The 15,793-nt window shown below is 34.3% G+C and overlaps 1 long non-coding RNA gene across 2 annotated transcripts; it reads left to right on the top strand.

The window, feature by feature from the left end:
- Window positions 1–3,847: 3,847 nt before the first annotated feature.
- Window positions 3,848–14,305, top strand: LOC129038389 (uncharacterized). 2 transcript variants are annotated; one of them, XR_010126521.1, is made up of 4 exons: window positions 3,876–4,134; window positions 7,111–7,243; window positions 10,904–11,039; window positions 11,149–11,496. It is a non-coding gene; the product is annotated as an uncharacterized LOC129038389 (long non-coding RNA). The 2 variants fall into 2 exon arrangements; XR_008503137.2 differs by lacking the exon at window positions 7,111–7,243 and having other exon boundaries at window positions 3,848–4,134; window positions 11,149–14,305.
- The last annotated feature ends 1,488 nt before the right edge of the window (window positions 14,306–15,793 follow it).

Here is a 15,793-nt window from a genome sequence, read left to right as displayed (position 1 = left end):
TAAATAAAAACCCGATTGGTTACTAGGCTTAGTTTCTGGATGACAAACTAATCGGTACAACACATCCCCATGACACAAGTTTACCTATGTAATAAAGGTACACATGTACCCCTAAACCTAAAATAAAAGTTAAAAAAAAAATGTAGAAATACATCACTAAATTTTAATAGAGTTAGTATTTGTTCTAGTAAAAGTATCATTAAAACCAACAAGCTGCAATAATACAATTAGTGGGCCATTACGTATTACTTACTAATTTATACCAATGAAATATCTACTTTGTGGATTACTAACAGTAAAAAACTATTAGTTATTTATAGTGATTCATGAGTGCTATTTACTATATTAACAATCACTAATAGAAAACTAATTTCTATAGTTTTGACTATCTTTTTTTAATAAAAACAATTATTTTTAAATTTTAATTTCTGTGTTTCAGTAGGTTTTTGGGGAAAAGGTGGTGTTTGGTTACATGGATAAGTTCCTTAGTGGTGATTTCTGAGATTTTAGGGCACTCACCACTCACACAGTGTATGCTATACCAATGTGTAGTCTTTTATCCCACGCCACCCACCACCCTTACCCCCAGGTCCCCTAATTCGAATGTATCATTCTTATGCCTTTGCATCCTCATAGCTTAGCTCTGACATACAATGTTTGGTTTTCAATTCCAGAGTGATTTCTCTTAGAATCATAGTCTCCAAATTCATCCAGATTGTTGTGAGTGCCATTATTTTGTTCCTTTTTATGGCTGAGTAGTATTCCATGGTTGGGGGGGGTGTGTGTGTGTGCGCGCGTTTGTGTGTGTGTGTAACATTTTCTTTATCCACTTGTTGATTGATGGACATTTGGGATGGTTCCACGTTTCTGCAATTGCAAATTGTGCTGCTATAAACATGCACGTGCAAGTATCTTTTTTGTATAATGACTTCTTTTCTTCTGGGTAGATACCCAGGAGTAGGATTGCTAAATCAAATGGTAGATCTACTTTTTGTTCTTTAAGAAATCTCCACACTGTTTTCCATAGTGGTTGCACTAGTTTACATTCCCACCAGCAGTGTAAAAGTAGTTTATTCTTGTTTCTCTTGTTCCTTGAGATATGACTTTAGGTTGTCTATTTGAGCTCTTTTAGACTTTTTGATGTAGGCATTCAATGCTATGAACTTTCCTTTTAGCACTGCTTTTGCTGTATCCCTAAGGTTTTGATAGATTCTGTCACTATAATCATTCAGTTCAAATAATTCTTTAATTTCCATCTGATTTCATTGTTGACCCAACGATCATTCAGGAGCAGATTATTTAATTTCTATGTATTTGCATGGTTTTGAATATTCCTATTGGAGTTGATTTCCATTTTTATTCCACTGTGATCTGAGAGAATACTTGATATAATTTCAATTTTCTTAAATGTTTGGAGGCTTGTTTTGTGGCCCATGATATGGTCTATCTTGGAGAATGTTCCATGTGCTGATGAATAGAATGTGTATTCTGCAGTTGGATAGAATGTATCTGCAAATATCTGCTAAGTCCATTTGTTCTAGGGTATTTGGTCCATTGTCTCTTTGTTGACTTCCTGTCTTGATGACCTGTCTAGTGCTTTCAGTGGAGTATTGAAATCCTCTACTACTATTGTATTGCTGTCTATCTCATTTCTTAGGGCTAGTAGCAATTGTTTTATAAATTTGGGAACTCCAGTGTTAGGTGCATATATATTTAGGATTGTAATATTTTCCGATTGGGATAGTCCTTTTATTATTATGTAATGTCCCTCTTTGTCTTTCTAACTGTTGTTGCTTTAATGTCTGTTTTTTCTGATATAAGAATAGCTACGCCTACTTGCTTTTGGTGTCCATTTGCACGGAATGTCGTTTTCCACTTCTTTAAGTTTATATGAGTTATTATGTTTTAGGTGAATCTCTTGAAGACAGCAGATACTTGCTTGATAAATTCTTATTCATTCTGCCATCCTATATCTTTTAAGTGGAGGATTTAGGCCATTTACATTCAATATCACTATTGAGAAGTGAAATACTATTCTATTCATTGTGCTAGTTGATGCCTGAATACCTTGTTGTTGTTTTTCATTGTGTTTTTATTTTATAGATATGAAATTTATGCTTTAAGGAGGTTCTGTTTGGTGTATTTTGAGAATTTGTTTAAAGATGTAGAGCCCCTTTAGCAGTTCTTGTAGTGCTGGCTTGGTAGTGGCAAATTCTCTCAGCATTTGTTTGTCTGAAACATACTGTATCTTTCCTTCATTTATGAAGCTTAGTTTCACTGGATACAAAATTGTTGGATGATAATTGCTTTGTTAAAAGAGGCTAAAGACAGGACCCCAGTCTCTTCTAACTTGTAGGGTTTCTACCGAGAAATCTGCTGTTAATCTGATAGGTTTTCCTTTATAGGTTACCTGATGCTTTTGCCTTACAGTTCTTAAGATTCTTTCTGTCGTCTTGACTTTAAATAACCTGATTACTTTGAGTCTAGGTGATGATGTTTTTACAATGTGTTTCCTAGGTGTTCTTTGTACTTCTTGTATTTGGATGTCTAGATCTCTAGCAAGGTCAGGGGAGTTTTCCTCAATTATTCCCTCAAATATGTTTTTCAAACTTTTAGATTTCTTTTCTTCCTTGGGAAGACCATTTCTTATGTTTGGTTGTTTAACATAATCCCAAACTTCTTAGAGGCTTTGTTCATTTTTTAAAATTATTTTTTCTTTGTCTTTTTCAAGTTGGGTTAATTCTAAAGCCTTGTCTTCAAGCTCCAAAGTCCTTTCTTCTACTTGTTGTATTCTATTGCTCAAACTTTCCAGTATATTTTGCATTTCTCTAAGTGTGTCCTTCATTTCCAGAAGCTGTGATTGTTTTCTATTTATGCTATCTATTTGTCTGGAATTTTTTCCATCTATATTCTATATCACTTGTTTTAATTTATTTAAGTTGATATTCACCTTTCTCTGGTGCCTCCTTGAGTGGCTTAATGATTGACTTTCCAAATTCTTTTTCTGGCAATTCAGAGATTTCTTCTTGGTTTGGATCCATTGCTTGTGAGCTAGTGTGATGTTTTGGGGGTGTTAAGGAAACTTGTTTGGTCATATTACCAGAGTTGGTTTTCTGGTTCCTTCTCATTTGGGTAGACTATGTCAGAGGAAACATCTGGGGCTCAAGGACGGTTGTTCAGATTTTTTGGTCCCACAGAGTGCTCCCCTGATGTAGTGCTCTCCCTTTCCCTGTGGATGAGGTTTCCTGAGAGCCAAACTGCAGTGATTGTCACTTGTTTTCTGGGTCTAGCCACCCAGCAGAGCTACCAGGCTCTCGGCTGGTACTGAGGAGTGCCTGCAATGAGTCCTGTGATTTGATCTCTCTTCAGGTCTCTCAGCCATGCATACAAGCACCTGCTCTAGTGAAGGCAGCAGGGAAGTGCAGTCAACTCTGTGAGGGTCCTTGGTTGTGTTTTTGTTCAGTGCATTGGCTTTCTGTTGCTTGGCCTACAGCCCAGAGGTGGTGCTTTCAAGAGAGTATCAGCTGTGGTCATATAAGGTAGGATACAACCTTGTCCTAGGGTGCCCTGAATAAGTATTCAGGTTGCTCAGGCAGTGGGCGGGGCCATAGAGCTCCCAAGAGATCATGTCATTTGTCTTTGGCCACCAGGGCAGGCAAGGAAGACCATCAGGTTGGGGCAGGGTGTCTGAGCTCAGACTCTCCTTGGGCAGGGTTTGCTGCTGCTATGGAGGACTGGGTGTGGTTTTCAGGCTGATGGAGTTATGTTCCCAGGGGGATTATGACTGCCTCTGCTGCATCATACAAGTTGCCAGGGAAGTGAGGGAAAGCCAGCAATGACAGGTCTCACCCAGCTCACAGGCAGCCCAAAAGGTCAGTCTCACTCCCACTATGTCTCCCCTCAACAGCACTGAGTTTGTTTCCAGGCAGCTGGTGAGCAGAGCTGACACCTTTCCTCAGGCTATAAGCCTCCCCACTGAGAAAGCAAGGAGGGCTTTCAGGTTTCATGCCTCCCCACCTGCCACGGTTTCCTCCCCAAGGACCCCTGCAAGAAAAAGTCAGGAATGGATTCCTGGAACCAAGAATGTCCACAGGGCTCTTGATGCTGCTTCCTCTACCCCTATATTTTATATAGGTAAGGTCAAATCCTTCCCTCACAATCTGGACCTTCAGGTTCCCCGGTGAGGATGTGTGTTCAGGGATGGACATTCCCCCTCTCACACTTTGAGCACCCACAGTTTTTCAGCCATCTCACAGAGCCTGTTGCAGCAAGCCGCTTCCTTCTAAGGGTCTGTGGATTATCGTAGCTTTCCTGGTATGTCCCTGAAGTAGTTCTTGCAGCAAAAGTTTATGATGTGGGTCTCCTAATGCTGCTCTGTCTGTCTGAGTGGGAGCTGCATGTTAGTCCTGCCTCCTATATGCCATTTTTCCTGATTGTCCTTGTCAATACCATCTCCAAAGAGAGTTTTGGGCAAACATTTTCATTTTTCAGTATTTTAATACTTTATATTTTAATATGCTACTTAAATTTAGTATTCTAAATATGCAAAATTTCAGTAATTTGATAAATATTTATTCATGTAACAAATGTTTACTGGACACCTACCATGTGCCAGGGCACTGTTCCAGGTGATAGATTCTAGGTATTCTAGGTGATGACACTAAGGCCATAAATTTCAATATGATTTTACTTAATATAAAATAATATGGCTTATGAAAGTCAGAACATCAAAATTAGATAATTTGAATTTCATCACTTTGGACTTTTTCTACTAATATTTATATTTCTGTAAAAATTACAAGTCCTGGAGAGCAAGATTATTGTCTGTCAACCTTTGAATATTTCACACCCTGTCTGGCATGATACCAGAAAACTAGGTGAATAGCTCACCCATCCTGTCTCCATTTGCTGGGCCTCTGAACCACTTCCAGATTCTTCCTCCTGTGAAATGTGTGACTATGAACATTCTGGCACAGTTTCCTATTGTACATTTCCTATTGAATACATGCCTATAGATTCTTTTGTGTCATACAATATGTGATTATTAAACTTTAAGGGATAATACCAAACCATTTGCAAAATTCATTGCACCATTTAAACCTCCCACCAACAAGGTATAAGACAGCTGGTGAACACACATCTCTTGATATTGCCAAGAATATCTCTTGATATTGCCTTTAACATTGCCAATCAAATGAGTGTAAAAATTAATATCGATATTGTCTTGCTTTGCATTTCCTTGATAACTAAGGATATTGAACACCTCTTCATGTATTTATTGGCTGCATTTATTTCCTCTTCAGTAAAATGTTTTTGCATATATTTTGCTTATTTTTTTATTGAGTTGTTTGTGCTTTGTTTATTGGTTGGTAGAAGTTCTTTGCTATTCTTGATACTAATACGTTGTTGGTCATATGTAACAAGAATATCCTTTTCTAATTTATATAATCTTGTCACTTACAAAAATTATGTCCTGATGAACAAATATTCTTACTTTTAACATTGTAATATTTATCAATTTTTTATGTGTTTTTTTTGGGATTTTAAGAAAATATTTCCTACCCCAAGATTTTAAAAATATCTACCTTTATTTTTAATCATTGTTTCTGAAATTTAAGTATTTAATCCATCTAGAATTTACTTTTGTGTGTGGTTTGAGGTAGGAGTTCAATGTAACCTTTTAAAATATAGACAGCCAATTTTCTAGTCCATGTATTGATCAGTTCTACTTTCTCCTATGATCTAGAATGCTACTTCTGTCATATACCAATATTCATAAATGCATAGGTGTATTCCACTTACCTAATTCTACTGCATTGGTTACAGATATTTTTTTAATTTATGGATTAATACCACATTATTTTAATCAAAAATTTTATAAATCCTGAAACTTGGTAGGATAATTCCTTGCTTCTTGTAGTTCTTTAGAAATATCCTGGCTATTCTTGTCTGTTTACTTATTCTACCACAGAAATTTTAGAATCATCTAATAAACTTTCTTGTAAGACCCTGCAGTTAGATTTGCATTAATTTTTCTCACAACCTTTAATTGGGATTTTATTGATTCTATAGATCAATTGGGAAAATTGACAACTTTATAGCATGAATCCTTCTTATTTATAACCATGACATAAATTCTTACTTATTTAGGCATCCTTACTATCAAAAAACAGAATTTTATACTTTTCTGTCAGCTTTACTTATAGATACTTGATATTATTTATTAATACATAATAATACATATTAATACATAATATGTATTAATATAATTAATATTATAATTAATTATAACATAAATTAATAATGTCACAGACAAAACATGTTTCTTATTGTTTGCTTTTGGTATTTAGAAATTCAACAGGCTTTGTATTAGGTTGAACCATAATATATACCATTTTTATATGTCTAAAGGATCACATAATAGCAAATTTAATATGATTTTCTCTAATACATTAATCTTATAGTTAGTTACTTTGATAGATATCCTTATCATTTCTAATAATTTGTTCTAGTTTTTTAAGATATTCTATATAACTGAATATGGCATGTATAGCAAAATAGTATTCTTCCTCAACCATCTATTGTAAAAATTTGTCATGTTTTCCTAGAACTTCCACTATAAAATAGAATGGAAGTGGTGATTATGTGATTTTTTTGCATATTTCCATATTTCCAACTCTTTTGTTTTTTCCCAATTAGTATAAAAAGTGTAACTTAAAAAATAGAATCAATTTTTCAGGAAAACAAAGTTATCTTCTAACACTAATTTTCTAATAAGGATTTTTGTGAATTGTGGTTAATTTTTTCATCAAATGTTTTTTCTGTATCAACTGAGTTGATCATATGATTTTTCTTTTTTATATGTTAACATGAATTACATTTATGTATTTTGTAAAACAAAACTGTTCCTTTACACATAAAATATACCTAACATAATTGGAGTGTATCTTTTTTTTCATACACATTGAATAATGTTAATATTTTCTTTGTGGATTTTGTTATATATGTATGATTAAAATGTATATGTAATTTTTTTCTCCTAATAATTTTGATTTTGGTAAATGAATTGGAGAATGGGGCAAATAACTGTTCTGCTTTTCTGCTGTTTAGAAAATTTGATAAAACATTGGGATGAAGTGCTGATTGAACAAGTATAGTTCAGATGCCTGGGAGCAGTTAAGAATAAAGAAAAAATGATGGGAAGCTTCCTGTGGCTGTCAAAGCTCTGCAAGATGAAAAGGAGGTACAGAAATGGAAGCTACTCTCTTAGGAGCAAGAGAAGTGGAGGGTTCTTCTAATGTCTCTGCTTTCAGTGTGCTTCCTGAGGGCTAGTTTCTGTTTCATTTTACCTGGAGCACTGGTGGAACTTTCACAGTTTGGCAGGGGTTTGGGGGTGGGGGACGGTGGTGGCAGCTAAAAGCAAAGAAAAAGGGGCAGGGTACCTGATATGCCTAGCATGGCTCAGAAAGATTGGGAGACGCACAGAACACAAGGCTTCTCCACAAGAAAGGAGGGGAGAGGAGTGGAACATGCCTCCAATGTCTTGGCCCATGGTACATATAACTCCAGAAATAATACGTCCATAGAGAAGGTTTGAGAGGATCCCAGAATCTCTAGATGGGCAGACTGAGGAAAATATTTTGTTGCCAAAGCCAGTCTGTAAAGATTGGGAGAGGTGGCTGTTTCTTTACATGACCAGACACCAATGCAAACTACAAGAAACACGAAGAATCAGGAAAACAACAGAATTAAAAGAACAAATAATAAAACTAAATATTTAATAACTGACCCTAAAGAAATGCCAATTTATGAATTGTCTGACAAATAACTCAAAATAATCACCTTAAAGAAGCTCAGTAAGTTACAAAGAATACAGAGACAGAACTAAACAAAATCAGGAAAATAATACAAGATCTCATGTTAAACATTCTTACCACAAAAAAAGAAAGAAAATTGGTATGGTTTCTTTCTTGATATAACTTGTAAAATCACCATGGCCTGGTATTTTCTTTGAGGAATAATATTTTTAATAAGTGCTTCAATTGCTTTGACAGACATAGAACTATTGATGTTTTTATTTCATCATGAGTCACTTCTCATAATTGCAGTTTTCTAGACAATATATTTTTAAAATTTTCAAAATATTGCTATATTCTTATAGTATTTGTCTTATCATTGTAATCGTTATTGTGTGTATGCCCTCCTTTTATTCACAATATTTATCTGTATCTTAATTCCTGTTTTAATCACAACAGAGGTTTGTCTTTTCTATTAGTGTTTTTATGAAACATCAACTTTGTTTGCTTTGTTGTACATCTCTTTTGCATCCTTTATTTCTTTTTTACTGATTTTCACTCTTCTTTTCATTTTCCTCTTTAATTCTTAGACTTTTTCTATGTATTCTCAATGATTTTTACTGTCTCTGTCAAATAAGGCTGAAGATATATTGCTTACATGAAAAAAGTCTTCTGTGGTCTTCCACCTGTCTTTGGAATCATGGAGAATTTCCCAGCTTCCAGTCCATAACTCCATTGAATATTAGCATATATTAATCTTAGTCTTTGATTTTTCCTTATAATTTTTTGTGTACTTCTTCTTGTTGTTATGTAAATTAATTTGTGCTAGTAAAGTGTTTGAAACTGTAAAAGTATTAAATGAATATTTGTTAAATGAGCGAACTAATAAGATATAGTTAAATCATATGCATATTAATTAATCCACTGTCAATAAAAAGCAATGAGTTTTTTCATAGGAGAAACTTGTATTTCCCTAATCTACTCAGTATGTTTGCATTTTAGCTCTTTATTGGTTAGCATTCTACTTCTCTTCCAAATTGCATTCAAGCTTGTTTACCAGGATGAGAGCAAATGCCGTTTATTTAACCTGTAAACTCAAAATATATATTCCTGAACTCCAAATTGCACAGGAAAATTTTAAAAAGAAACAAACTAAATTAAAGCTGTGCATATGAAGCTAAAATGGTAATATGAATACAAATTCTGGCTTTAATTAGTGATACTGTTGTGGGTGAATAGTATTTTTTTAAGTCATTGGTAATGTAGAGAATGAGACTAACAGGTATCTCTTTCAGTTAACTTTTTAGGTTAATAAGGTACCCCTTTACTACATTATGTAGACTACTACAGACATTTTCCATGCAAAGGGAAATAAACCATTTAGCTATTTAACCAGAAACTTATTTTTCTAGTTTACTTGTAGATAATGTTTTCTAAAAGAAAAATAAAATTTTATTATCAGGTAGCACGGGAGACTCATATTTTACTCTATCTTTTTGTTGTTCTTGTTGGTCATTATCAATCAAGCTAAGATATGCAAGGTAGTTCCACTGTGGCACTAACAGAATCCATAAAGCCAGCATCAGCTTTCCAGCCATATTCCATACCCAATATTTATTTAATTTCAAAATAAATATATAATTTCATAAGTGCAATATTGGATACATAAACCTATTAGAGACCAGGCATCTCAAATAATGTGGATGGACTTAAGATAGGCAGAACAGGATATCAGTCCTTCCCAAAATGTTAAAACCAGATGCTAATAACCTAACTGGTTCCCAGGCCCTAGGGTAACACTTTTGGAAAATTATTTTGGACACCAGACAAATCGATATGAGTCCTATCAAGAGCAGCTGGAAAAAATAACAGTCATCATGGCAGCTACAGGATAGCCGCTTACTTGCTCACAGCTGATTAGAAGGACACTTCTATGTGATTGTTTTAGGGCCTCTCTTTTATTTCATTTTCCCAAAATTGGCAAATTGTAAGATTACTGAGTTAGAAAAAAATCACTGATGAGTAGGGGACAGAGAGTGTTCACAAGCAAAAATAGGCATATCATTAATTGATAGTGAATTTAGTGACAACAATCATATCTATCTTTTTACTACTTTCAGATATAACATTCATTACTATACAATGAGTAATAGGGTCAAGTCCTTTACAGAGAATATCCCATTTAATGCTCATAAACCCTTTGAGATATATACAATTAGCTCTTGCTATTCAAAAATTTCACTATTCGTTCACTATAATGACTTGCAAAATTTTTTTGATCAAAACTTCACTATCAAAGTCCAAAGGTCCCTAAACAAAATTGCATGTGCGTATTGGCAAAGACATCTAAATTGGGCATTCCTCCTTGTGAGAAAACATCAGTCATATCGCAGTTTTACCTCTGCTGTTCTCCTGATGAGATTATGATGTATATTAAAGTTGTTTAAACCTTTTACATATTATTACTATTATGTTCTCCACACTTTACTTTAAGTTTATACTATAACAGATTCCTGTTTGCTATGTCAGATGCCTGAGGGCACTATTAACAAGTTTCAATTTAGTTAGACACTTTTCTATATTTATCATATTATTTTATACTTTATTTCCATTGGAGTATTTGCCCTTTGCAGTGTGAAAGGAGAACTCCAGTAATATTGTATACTGCACAGAAACATACTCACCAGTGAAGTAACTTCACTTTATTACTTGTTAAATAATTAGGTATGTTGTATTCTGATTGTTTTATGCTATCCAGAAATCATTTGTGGATTATGACTTCGATATTTTTAAATGTTTAATAATACTTGGTTGGCGTTTTGGGATGTGCTTAGAACTTATTATGATTTTTTTCCATTAAAAATAATGAAATACAGGCTCCTGCTATCTGGAAATTTGCTATCACTCTTTGTAGGAATGAAAAAGTTTTGGCTAATAAGAGATGTCTATACTTTCATTATCAAAAATATACAGATGAAGAAGCAGATCTCCATGTTAGCTCATTATTGATTTAACAAATATTTATTATGCACATTCTATGTGTCAGACACTGACAATAAAGTAGTGAATAAATAAAGGTATCTATCCTCATTTAACTATCATTCTAGAGAATCCTGGAAATTTAAAAAAAAAAACAACAACTGGCAAAAATGAATAAATTGGATTGGAGATTAAGAAATGATTAGTACTATGGAGAAAAATAAAGCAGAGAATGGAGATGGGGGTGAATGGGTCAAAACAGAGGTAAGGGTTTTATTATTTTTTTTAATGACGGTCACAAGAGTTTTTATGATAAATAACTCTGAGCAAGTGATATATCAAAAGTTGATTATTTTTCTCTGATTCTTGCCAGTTCTGGAAGTACTCACTGCAGAGACAAACGGAAATGAGTCCACTCTAGGAAGAAGAATAACTGGAAGCTTGAAAGTTTTTCTGAATGAGCTGTGTAAATGAAACTTGGAAATGTGGCTTCAGGAGAAAGAACCAGGTTTGACACAGTGGGCTAATCTTAAACAGGGACAATAATTGGAGCAGAATGGCCACAAATGAGCCGAATAAATCAGCCATTGACAAATAGGGATACACGTAAGTATTTAGTAAGTAATATGATAAATCCACACCATCATCGACTGGATAGTTCCTCAATTAGACTGCTACATTTGAGAGCTATAATATGCTAAAAGAATAAATCTCCTAAATTAAGAAGGCACTATTAATTTAAACAATTATTACTATTATTTCTCCAATGACAAGTATTTCTCTTCATAACATTTTGCCATTTGACACAGGCTTTCAACATTATTTAAAATAAAATGATAATATATAGTCACATTACAGCTCTTGCAGAAGCTTCCTATAATAGCATTTCCTATAGGGAATCTTTCAGTGACAGCTAGAGACCATGTCTTGACTTTTGAACTGAACTGGTGGTTTTCTTTGACTCCTTTTGGCATGGTTGGCATACCTTGCCAATTAGGATCAGAGTTACAGGTAGAAAGGCCATGTGACAATAATCATTATATGTAGGTTAAATTAAAAATATCCTCCCTGTATATTACAGACCTTGCCTTCTAAATTTGTGTTAGATTTTTCTCTTCCCAATTTAATTTAGAATTGACAGACAAATCATATTCTGTTGAGCTCTTCTAACCAATTTTGTCTATCTTTTTCCTCATTTCTCCTTTCTTGAAAGTTTGTGCATGCTTTGTCTTATTGAAAACACTCAGATCTAACAAGGAAGCATACTTATAGATGTATGTGAGTAGAAAAACATTATAGGACATGCTGAATCACTGACAAACCAGCTCCTGCTATTTCCACATCATCATATTGTTTTCTTCTCTATATCTGACCCACTTTCAGCGATAACAGATTAATTTACCATATTGACCTTGAAATATTAAATGTATTCAGCCACCTGAAGATAAGCTTGTATTATAAGCAGAGAATAAGTGATGGTTATTAATAATTACTGTAGAAGAAAAAGTGTAAATTAGCAGACTCAGTGTTAGCAGTCATAAATCCAAATTCCAACTCTTACTTTCTAGCTGTGAGACAAAGTCTAAGTCACTTAACATCTAGCCTACTCTCCATCTCAGTAAAAATGTGTATACACCATCTTCTACTGCCTTGGCTTACAAGGTTATCATAAAGCTTCAATAAAAAGGTAGTTGCAACACGGTATTATGAAATACCAATTTTTGTAGGACAAAAATGGTCAAATATTGGGAATTTCATAGGGTTCAATCTAATAAACACTCAATTAGTACCTTTATTTTTAAAAAAGCTTTATAGAGCTTTTTTGAAACATAAAATAACCTTTAATGAGTAAGATTCAATAGTTAGAGCAATTAGCAGCATGTACAAATATAAAATGAGGCCAGATTTGGTCACTGACAGGAAATGCATATTTGGGCTAATGTCACACATTTCTGAAGTCAAGTATATCATCTACTGGATGATGCTGAATAAGTCAGGGCAAATTAATAAATGATTATAATTAAAATTATAAGTAAAATATAGTTTTATGAATAAATGTAGTGACAGGTAGTAAAATAGTCACGAATGTAAGTCAGCACTAAATAACGCTATTGGCTTTTTAAATGGCATTAGTAATGGTGACATTGCAAATTTTCACTACATTTTCTTTTATGTTCAAAGGATGCACATCTCCCTTTTTATGTCCTAGACAGATTGTAAGACTATCTTTTTCTTGCACATCCAGAAAAGGTTTATTCTGCCAGTGATCTTTAGGTTTAAAATATGAAAACATTAAGATAGACATATTGATAGTCACAGGATCTTAACAGATTTAATCAGATAATAATAAGCCAGGAACACTATGATTTCTAATTTCAATTTAAACTTGAATTTGATAAAATACACTGTTTCTGTTACCTATGGCTATGTAACAAATTACCCCAAAATTTAATGGTTTACAAGCACACTTTGTTATTATCTCTCAGGATTCTATAGGTTGATTAGGTTAACTTGGGTGTTCTCTTTGGGGGTCTCTCATGCAGTTTTATCCCATAGAGGCTGGGGCTGAAGTCATCAGAAGCCTCAGTTGGGATGGTCATCCAAGATAACTTCTTCACTCACACACCTACACTTCCACGTAGCCTCTCTCTCCAGCCTAGAATTTTTACGTGACAGCTCAGAGCTCCGAGATAGGAGGCAGAAACTGCTAGTCCTCTTAACAAGGAGGTCTGGAACTGGAGCAGCTTTACTTCTGCTGTATTCTCTTGATCAAAACAGGCAAAAGTCATTCCTGGTTCAAGGGGGTGGAGAAGCATATTCCACCCTCATGGGAGGGGAAGTTATGGATAGTAACCATCTTTGGAAACAAGGTGCCACAAAAATATTAGCAAATAAGAGCTGAAAACGTATACATCAGGGTCCAGAAAACAAAAACTGCCATATTGTCATTTTACATCTCTTATTCAGTCCTAAGTCTGCTACTTATTGGTTGAGAAATTTTGAGCAATTTAGTTAATCTCTCTAGCCTTAGTTTTCTCATCCATAAAATGGAGCTGATTATCACTAACATATATGCTTGTGAGAATTCAAAGCATAATGTCCTCAAAGTGATTAATATGTTTAAGTCTCAAATACAATGGGACTTATATAATTAGATAGTTTCTTTTTTTTATGTACAGGCCTGTTTTGACCTCTTTGCCTTCATATGTTTCTGATTGCTTTTCACTCTTTCTTATTGGCATGAATGGGACTTCAGTTGTATTTTAGATTTAAATTACATTATATCTATAAAAATAATCCATAAAATGTACCTATTTTAGAGAAACAGGAAAAATGTTCCCATGATGCACTATTCATTCATTCACTCACTCATTTCAAAATATTATGCTTAGAAGAGTTGTCAGAATATATGCTATGCCCAAGGATAGTACAACTGACTATGACATCTTCTCATATAATGTTCACATACTAGTTAGGAAAAATAGTACTATGAACTGACTAGTTGCCTAAGGTGTTGCAAATGCTGTACCAAAAACAAACAACCAAAAAACATGAATAAGGCAATGGAAAATGTTAAAGAATTAAACCTAGATTCAGAGAAAGAGGCAGCATATTAAAAAAATATATAGGATAATTTTAGGAAATTCTATTAAATCTATTTCTCAGAGTAAAATGGGATAAGACAAAATGAAAATATGTCATCCAGTCCTCAATAAATTAGGAAATGTGCAAAATGGGCTAGAGGTAAGATTTTCTGATCAATAGCAGTTATTTTCCTGTTGTCAGCTCCTACCACTCTCAAATTCCTAACCCAACCTGAGGCAGCAGTGCCCCAAATTCCACCCCACACCCAAGTCACATTTAATGGATAAGACAATGTCCAGCATCTTCAGTTCTACTCATTAAAATTAGCTAATTTCACAAGAAGCAGCTGCTACCCTTGGGGAAGAGAACTGGGAGCCTCTCTAGGAATCCACTGCGGGATAGTTTCTTTTTTAAAAAATGCAGGCCTATTTTGATCTCTTTGCCTCTATGTATTTCTGGTTGTTTTTCACTCTTAGCGTCATGGGGGACTGAAAGTACTGTTCATTCTATTCCTCCCTGTAAGTTCAATTCACAAATGATTAGGACTGTGTTTTGGGAAAACTTTGCCTCTCAGTTCCTTTGTTCAGAGCTGCGATAAGGAACAAGATAGATATTGATAAAGACAGGAAAGAAATCACAGATCCTTGTATCCTCTGCTTTGCTACTGTCAGTGATTTTTCATCAGCATCATTCAAACATGTAAGTTTCTTCCCTATTTTAATGTTTTAAATAGTTCATCCTACTCCAGTCTTCTCTTATCCACATTCACAGCCAAAATTATTGAAATCATTCCTAATCCTCACTTCGCCACTTGTCATTCACTATTCCACCCTTAGAATTCCCATGATGTTTTTCATTCCCACAATGTCACTGAAGCTGCTTCTTGAAAAGGTTGCCAATCACTATATGTTCTAAACACAAAATGTATTTTAGCTCTTCTCCTACTTAGCCTCTCAGCAGAATTGTACATCAATATTTGTTCAACATCAATACTCTCTTCAGTTTCCATTAAACCACTCTCTGCCTCAGTTTTCATTCTTCCTCCGTGGCCCCTCTATTTCATTCTCCTCCTCTGCCTTTCCAGTGCTCATTCTAAGTGTCAGTGTTCCTGGGGTTCTGGGCCAGGTTATCATTTTTATTCACCTTCCCTAGACTTCTTTGCTGATTTCACTCACTTACATGGTTTCAATTGACCTCCATATCACATTGACTCCAAAACTTATGGCACTAGCTAATATATCATCTTACTTCAGTGCTAGTAGATTGATCTATCTTTTAAGCATTTTTACTTAAACTGTAGTACCACGAATTCATCGTAAAATTAAATTACTCATTTTCTGTTTCTCTTGTTGTATTTTCTCTCTTACCTATATTACCCACTACCTTACATCCATTTATCTAACTCTTAACAAAATCCTACCAAATCCTACAAA

Source organism: Pongo pygmaeus, chromosome 5 (genome assembly GCF_028885625.2).
Source record: "Pongo pygmaeus isolate AG05252 chromosome 5, NHGRI_mPonPyg2-v2.0_pri, whole genome shotgun sequence".
NCBI lineage: Eukaryota > Metazoa > Chordata > Mammalia > Primates > Hominidae > Pongo > Pongo pygmaeus.
Note: the sequence above shows the minus strand (reverse complement) of the source record. Positions and strands in the feature narration are given on the sequence as shown.